The sequence below is a fragment of the Cervus canadensis genome, chromosome 12 (genome assembly GCF_019320065.1).
Source record: "Cervus canadensis isolate Bull #8, Minnesota chromosome 12, ASM1932006v1, whole genome shotgun sequence".
Lineage (NCBI taxonomy): Eukaryota > Metazoa > Chordata > Mammalia > Artiodactyla > Cervidae > Cervus > Cervus canadensis.
Genome location: NC_057397.1, coordinates 37,737,624 through 37,745,305, shown reverse-complemented (window position 1 = coordinate 37,745,305; position 7,682 = coordinate 37,737,624). Strand labels below are relative to the sequence as shown.

General features: G+C 34.1%; 1 long non-coding RNA gene across 1 annotated transcript; it reads left to right on the top strand.

Annotated features, from left to right (window-relative positions):
* Nucleotides 1-560: 560 nt before the first annotated feature.
* LOC122450850 lies at nucleotides 561-5,262 on the top strand. The gene is made up of 3 exons (XR_006272243.1): nucleotides 561-690; nucleotides 939-1,103; nucleotides 4,822-5,262. It is a non-coding gene; the product is annotated as an uncharacterized LOC122450850 (long non-coding RNA).
* Nucleotides 5,263-7,682: the final 2,420 nt, after the last annotated feature.

The window sequence follows — 7,682 nt, the reverse complement described above, 5'->3', positions numbered from 1 at the left end:
GCTTAGACAGGGTTAGACTTTTTTTTTTTTTTTGCCTGTGGCAGCTCTGCCCCTGTGAGAGTTGAGCATGAAGGTGGCTCAGCTGCTTGGTTTGCAGGGACCCTGGTGGCGCCAAGTGTGCAGGGACAGTGGCTGTCTCTGCCCCGGAGTTATGTCCCTATCAGAGTCTTTTTTTGAGCCTCTGGTAGCTGGCGATCAAAGCCTCTTTGGTCAGTCTTTCTCCATAGCTCCATCTGTTCGGGCACTTAGAGGGCTCCCTTACCTGGGATCCTTCTCTGTTGTTCTGCACGTCAGGCACATAGAGGGCCCCCCTGGTTGGGGTCCTACTCTGTAGATTGGCGTGTTAGGCACTTAAAGGGGTGCCCTGGCTGGGGTCCTACTCTGTAGTTCAGTGCATCAGGCATTTGATGGGCCAGTCTCTCTATTGTTCAGCTGTCGATGCTGGCTGTGGGGGGAGAGGGAGGCTATGGTGATGGCTCCACCCTCTATGCGTGACTCAGCAGTTTCGCCTTTCTTCCGTGGCTGCCCGGTTTTCCTCCACAGGCATTTCCCACCACAGTCCCCTCCCTCACGTCCCCTTGATCTGTCTCTCCACAGTCAACAGCACCCCTCGCCCTCGGCATGCTCCACAATCCCTAAACTCCAGCTCCCAGCTGTTGCGCCTTCCTGGGGACCTGCGTCCCTGTCCAGGTATGTTTCACAACAGCAAGGACTGTCTGATTCTCATTCCGTTTAGGCTGCCACAGATCAGCTGTTTCACTCTCAGCCTTAAATGTTTCTCCTCTGACTCAGACAATTGCCCCAATGTGGTCGGACCCCTGCTTCAGTTCCCTCACCGGCTGAGGGCAGGTCCAGTCCTACTAACACACCTGGTTTTCGCTAGTTCCTTTATCCTACTGAGTTTTGCCTGGTTCTATATATTCTTTTCTGCTGGTCAGGTACTCCTGTCTGGTCTCAGCTGGTGTTCTGCATGCACTTCTGTGTCTGAAGGTGTATTCCTGATGTATCCATGGAGAGAGATGTACTCCACATCCACCTATTCATCCACCATCATGTTCTCCCTCAACATTTTCCTTTTAAATCAAGCTTATTTGCAAGAACAGGTAAGAAAAAGGACAACCAAGAAAATCCCGATGTGGATTGAATCAGGGAGCTCTATTTGGTATGATAAAATATTATTTACCACATCAAATTAATCTGTATAATAGTGGCATATATCTAGCCTGAAAAATCAATGTGGAAAAAATAAAATTCAGAAATATTCTCAGTAGTGTATTAAAACGTGGTTTCTAAAATCAGTGAATGCAACATAAATGGATAGTCACAATAAAAAAAAAAAACGGTTGTAATCCTTTGTAATAAGACATGAGAAAAATACCAAATTTATCATAAATTTCCATGTAAAATATGAGAACATGAAGCTTTTAGGAGAATGCCTCAGTGTATTTCTATATACCATGAGTATGGGGAACTATTTCACAACTATTTTTAAAACTTGTAAACAATAAAGAAAAATTGATAACTTTTAACACATCTGTATGGGAATGCTTGAATATTACAAAAAATGAATGTCCCCAAACTATATTAATAAATGTTCAATTCACTCATAATGACAAAATACAAATTAGAAGTTCACTAATTTATTATCTCCCTGACATTTACAAGTTTGACAATAGAAAAAGTTGGTGAGTTTATGGTAAAAATTAACATTCTTATTGTGGCCATGAAGAATTAAACAACTTCAATGTAGAGTTATTTAGGTAATATCTAGTGATACTATATAAGGTAAATCCTTATACATTAATTCTTTGAAATGGTGCTGTCACTTTTATGAATATCTTCTTACACTGACAAATTTATGAAAGCATATGTAGAACACTATCATTGCAGTTTGATTTAAAAGAACTAAACACTGAAAATAGTTTACTGTCCATTCAGAGTTGACAGTGGTATTTAAAACTACTGTCACACAATGGAATACTAACTAGTTAAAGAAATAGCTCTATATGAACAAGTTATTTCAGGGTATAATGTTTAAAACAAACAAAAAACAAAAACAAGGAGAAGAAAAATGCAAATAGTTGCATGCCACTGTTTTTCCAAGAAATTTCAGTGGATACAGATATAAAAGACACATTTGCTTATGTTAAAATTTTACAAAGGGGAAAGGGTAACTACAGTATTCATGAAATAATTATCCATGTAAGTGGGAAATAAAATGTGTGTGGGTGTAAGCAATAGAAACTAAACCTCTCTGCATATGTCTGTTTTGCAGATTTGACTTTGAAATCATGTATAGTACACCTGTGGCCTACTCATGTCAATGTATGGCTAAAACCACCACAATATCATAAAGTAATTAGCCTTCAATTAAAATAAATAAGTTAAAAAGATACTTTCTAAAAATTCATTCATAAAAATCTAAAGGGAAGTAAACAAACCTAATACTATGTCAAATTGATGACATAGCCATTAACTACCAAGGAGAATTATTTCAAGACAGTTTAAAACCCGGTAATTTGGTTAGTTTCCATAGTCTATATACTCTAGGGGAAAATAGCTACAAATAAAACACAAAAGCAAAAATTTGAACTCTCTCGGTAATTAGAGGTAGTATTACTGTTGCAATTCAGAAATTATTGTAAGTGTATTGCAGGTTAAAATAAATGACTAACTATGCTGGTGTCATAGAAAAGTGGATTTTTATTCAGGAGAAACAATATAAAAATAAGTTTAGCAAGATTAAGTAAAACCTCTATTATCTTTAATGAATAAAATATGGAAGTAAGATTTTATAGTCTATTTTATGTTATGAAAACTATTTTCTAACTCTGTCCAGAAAAAGGCTAGAAATAGTAACTAAACCAGTAATAATAAACCTTCTAATACCCAGGTTTTGGTGTCTAAATGACATTTTCAAAGTAAAGAACCGGGGCTCTCTGGAAAAGGGGCTGATTCAAAATTTGGGGCATGAAATATACAAGATGATCCTGAAACCTGTGTTAGATTAGAAAAACAATAAGATTATAAGGACTTCTAGGCTCATGGCCAGAGAACTCTGCCTCAAACTACACTGGAGAATTTATACATTTAATGAATCTTAAATATTTTTGAATACACATGATTATAATATAATGTAAAAGGCAAAAAGAAATTAAACACTAAAAACTCATTGGTTAACTTTGAACAATGTGACTGTTCATCCTGGTTTATCAAAGGCAGGCAGCCTGGCTTATTCTGCTTTTCCAGCATAATTATTAAATAGTGTCTTTTTATTTAAAAAATGTACTGGTTTGGACAATAAATGTATATTCAATTGACCTTTGTAGGATGCCAGAGGGCCAACATATTACATTTAAAAATGGCAAATAGAGGTGGCAAAAAAAGTGTTTTATTTTGACTTTTTTGTTTAAAGAACACTGTACTTCGGCACAGGTGGCGCTAGTGGTAAAGAACCTGCCTGCCGATGCAGGAGACAGATATAAGAAACATGTATTGGATCCCTGGGTTGGGAAGATCCCTTGGAGGAGGGTATGGCAGCCACTCCAATATTCTTGCCTGGAGAATCTCATGGACAGAGGAGCCTGGTGGGCTACAGTCCATGGGTTAGCAAAGAGTTGGGCACAACTGAAGTAGCTTAACAGGCACTTACTTCAGCATAACTAGTAATTTAGACAGAGATTTTCTTTCCTTTATAAGATTTTTTAAAATTGGACCATTTTTAAAGTCTTTGTTGAATTTGTTACAATATTGCTTCTGTTCTATGTTTGGTTTTTTGGCCACAAGGCATGTGAGATCTTAGCTACCTGATCAGGGGTGGAATCTACATCTCTTGCACTGGAAGGCAAAGTCTTCATCACTGAATCACCAGGGAAGTCTCCTGAGACAGAGGTTTTCTTGATAAAGTATTGTAGCTAACTAATATGTAAATATTGATAGAACTTCTAAAATCAATAGTTTTTCAACATCTATTTGATAAATGAATCTAGGTGATGATCATCAATAAGGGAGATGGACAGATAGTATCTCATTTTTACTGGAATCATATCATGTCACTTATGAAATATTTTTGCCGGAAACTTAGACTTTATGAAGTTTATTATTATCTTTCTATCTTTTCTAATCACCAGTTTACAAAACATACGAGGAAGGCAGAAGCGTGTTAAATAATACCTGAAGGAGGTGATTAGCAAAGTTCAGACTACAGGAAACTATAGGCCAGATTCCCAGTTTCTTAAATGTATGAATTGTAAGGGGATGGGAAAAAAAATCAAAATATGCAAAGGCTCCTATAAATTAAGTGAGTCTTATGAAACATATTGCTTCATTACAACATGCAAAGTTAATTTGGATATGGTTTCACACGAACTCTTTAAACTATTATAGGACAATTATGCAAACTGATGGATATTTCATGACATCAGGGAATTGATTTGGGGTATAGAATGATTTGAAATATGATTCAAACAGCCCTTCCATTTAAGAAATACTCATTGATATATTTATGGATCAAAAATATGTGGCCTGGAGTTTTATTCAACATAATTAGAGAGAGGACGTGTGGGGGTTATAGATAAAATCTTTTGGGGCTGATGTTCGTAATTATTGAAGCTGTGCGGTAGGTGAGGGATAGGTATGTGTGTGGAGGTTATTTTATCATTCAAAGCTTGAATTTTATATGTTTGAAAATTTCCACAATAAAATGTTTATCCAAAAATGCAGAAAATTTGAATACATGCCTATTCATCCAACAAGTATAACAGAAATACATTTAAAACTATGTATCTTCTTTGAGACAAACCATACTTCTCTCTATTCCAGGTCATTTTGAGTTGGAGATGAGCAGAGGGAAACATTTCTTTCATACATGAAACGTCTTGTTCTCATCCTCTCAGTCCTAAAATGGAGAATGAACCCCATTCATGTAATTCCCAGACCCTGCTGTTCTCATAAAGCCAAAATTCTTTCAGAAAAAGTCTTTTCTTTGTAATCTGGTATTAAGTGGTAATACTATTTTACCCCTAAATGGAAAGTCATTAAAAAAGTTCGGTAACTGGTTAAATGTACCCATGTATGGCCTATTTTTGAAACACAAAAGTAAAAAATAATATCTGTATACAAATTCTTTTCATCTAAACTTGACTACAAAATAATAGCAATAATAATAAAAATTGAAAGACTGAAAGAGCCATTAAATTTATTGTCTCTTATAGCATGAGGCATATGCTGATACTTTAGTGATTTCTGTTAAAATACTCTGCCACCAAGACTAATCATCCCTCTGCTCAAGGAATCTTTTTTTTTTTTTTTTTAAATCAGAGCATGCATCTTATAAGAACATATTTTGGATATAAAACTATCATTTGAAATATCTCTTTATTTAGTATAATGTGCAGATGACACTATTCATTTTTATAATTTGAGAATCCAGAAATAGTTGGCTATGTTTAGAGTAACCTTTATCTAAAGAGATAAATCTGAGAGCTTAACACGTGGAATCAATGCTCTATTTTAACCAATAAAATAAAATTCTATAAACTAAGGGAAAGGAGAAGCCATTAACAGTAATACTGAGCATGTTTTGTTTTGAAAAATTTTTGACTGTAAATTTTTCATGTGCTTTAAAAATTGTAATAGCAACAGAGATCGAGTTTTAAAGAGTGGGGAGACCATCAACAGCATTAAAACACTTCCTTTGAGCAGACTTCCTCTAAGATGTTTCAGATGGTATTCCTGCAGCTACTCTCATCACATAATATCACTTGTTTAGAATATTAGAGATTCTGGTCGCACTGAGCCAAAGAAAGATGTAAAATCTTCTTCAGACCCTTTAAAAGTGTACTATTTTCATATTTCATTTTTAGTGTTTAGGTCATTTCCTCTTTTCAGGCTGTGAGTTTAAGAATGTCCAAAGACTGTATAATAAATCCACTCAAAAACCAATGAATGATCTCATAAAATATATATGCAGTTTGGGAAAGGTATCTTGTTCATTTTATATTCACTTAATGATTCTATAATATACATGAAAATATGTTTTATTATTTAAAAAGTTATGTATAAAAGATTTGGATAGGAAAAGAAATGATAATTGGGTTCCAAAGCCTTTCATCTCTAGATCATTAGTAACCAATATTTCCAACTCAAAAGGGCAATGTATTTACCATCTACTCATCATTATCCTCCAGAAAAATAGGACTTATGTATAACAAAGAGTGATTGATGTATCTTAGATTTACTAGGTAATTGGTAAAAAATGAGCTATTGTAATTTTTGGTATACTCACAAATTAAAGCCGTATGCTATGCAGTTCAAACTACCTAACAGTCTGACAGGCAGTGTTGTCTGGAAAAATCAGAGGTCTTTCCCTCTATATCTTTCAGATGCAGTTCTGGGCTATGTAGTAAACTATAAGGCCCTTTAATTTTATGTCTATATTTTAAATTCCCCTTATAGAATAAAATAAATTTTTATAGAATAAAATAAATTTTATCAGAAATACTGTAATGATGACATTTTGACAGAAAATACACAAATAAGTGAGGACATTTAAAAATCTATGACTAAGGACCAGGTAAGAAGAATGGTGCTCCTTCAAAGGTTAATTTTCTCTCTTAAAAAAATATACTTTATTTTGGTTTTCACCATTACTTTCTAAAGAGACAAAAAAAAGAATTCGAATGTGATTTTGAGTAGCTTACATTTAGGTTGGTTTATTTATTAACTTTGATGTAGTCTGATCTAATTAATTCTAAATCAAAGGCTGTCAAAAATAACAAATATCAAGTGCTGGGGCAGGGTGCTTAATTAAGAAACTTGAGTTTTCCTTGTTTCTGGATGAAAATTGATATCTTCTTAATTTACCACAGACTTTTTCAGGAAAAAACAGTAAAGTGGAATGTGAGGCAATCATTGTTTATGAATGGCATAGATTCTTATTTATTATGATTACACAGACCCAAGTGTGTCCTAGGAAAAATAAAGAAAAATGTCTATTTAATAGACATCTTTTAATTAAATAAGCCTCAACTTTTGTTACCTCTTGTATTTTTGACTACATATGTGGACGTGGCTGTGTGTGCATTTGCATTGTTTATTTTTAAAAAGTCATTTCTATCCTTCCTTGAGTTCTCTCTGTCTTAATTACATTCTCTTCTCACAGAGTATAAAAACATAGACTTGACAATAATCAGTAAGTCATAGTTAATTCAAATACACATACAAAACTGTTCTTGATCATTTAATAACTGGAAATAAATTAGTCTGTTTTTTTAGTCTGATGAACCAGAATGGAATATAAAAATTCATTGTGTAAATTGTTCTCAAATAATAATTAATGAAAAGTGATGATGCATGAATCTAAAATTAAAAACTCAAAAAGTCTAGGCTTATGTACATTTTTCTTTAAACATGAATATGATGAATGTGGCATTTCTGAAGGACATTAATATGAGGAAATTGGTAAGTCATTTATTTTGTGAATGACAATAAAGTTGTACTTGCCTTTATTTATGCCAATTATTCCTTGGGGAGGAAATGGGAGGGAAGTTCAAAAGGGAGGGCGTATATGTATACTTATGGCTGATTCATGTTGATGTATGGCAGAAACCAACACAATACTGTAAAGCAATTATCCTTCAATTAAAAGATACATAAATTTAAAATTAAAAAGAATTCTTACT